Below are 606 nucleotides of genomic sequence, written 5' to 3'. Positions count from 1 at the left end.
TGTCATACAAAGGGCCCTTGGCTGAGAATTTAGAATGATGATATTCTACATTATTTATTTCAGTCTGGGTGAAACCAGGAAATGGTTTGTTTTTCAGGTTTCTTATTTGTGAAATAGCTTCAGTTATAGTTTGGGCAGAGTGTTGTGAGAGTGAGATGTTATGAATTTACATATCTGGAACAGCACTTAGCACACAGAAATTAGTAGTAGTAGTTCATCATGTGAAGCAGTGAGCAAGTTCTAGTCGCCTACCATGTCCTAGACTGCAGGATGCCACAGGCTCTGTTTGGCAGATTTCTAATATCTATCCTGGCAAAGTACCACTTAGGAAAAGTGTCATGGGGGTGCAATTTGTGCTAGTCACTTTTTCAGTATGAGACAAAGACCAAAAGGAGGGAAAATGAGTTTTGAGGTAAAAAAAGGAAGGGAGAGTTAATTTTGGCTGCAGGTTTCAGAAATTTCAGTCCATGGCTATGTAACTCCATATCTTCCAGAATTCTAGTGAGGCAAAGGACTCTGTTGGAAGGCACAGCTACTGGCACTGCCCAGTGCATTGTGGCTGAGAAAGGGGTTAAGGTAGTTGTTGAAATAAGAGGTAGCGGTAGG

The sequence above is a fragment of the Megascapheus bottae genome, chromosome 2, assembly GCF_031878675.1.
Source record: "Megascapheus bottae isolate mThoBot1 chromosome 2, mThoBot2.hap1, whole genome shotgun sequence".
NCBI lineage: Eukaryota > Metazoa > Chordata > Mammalia > Rodentia > Geomyidae > Megascapheus > Megascapheus bottae.
The sequence above is the reverse complement of the archived record's forward strand: the minus strand, read 5'-3'. Positions refer to the sequence as shown.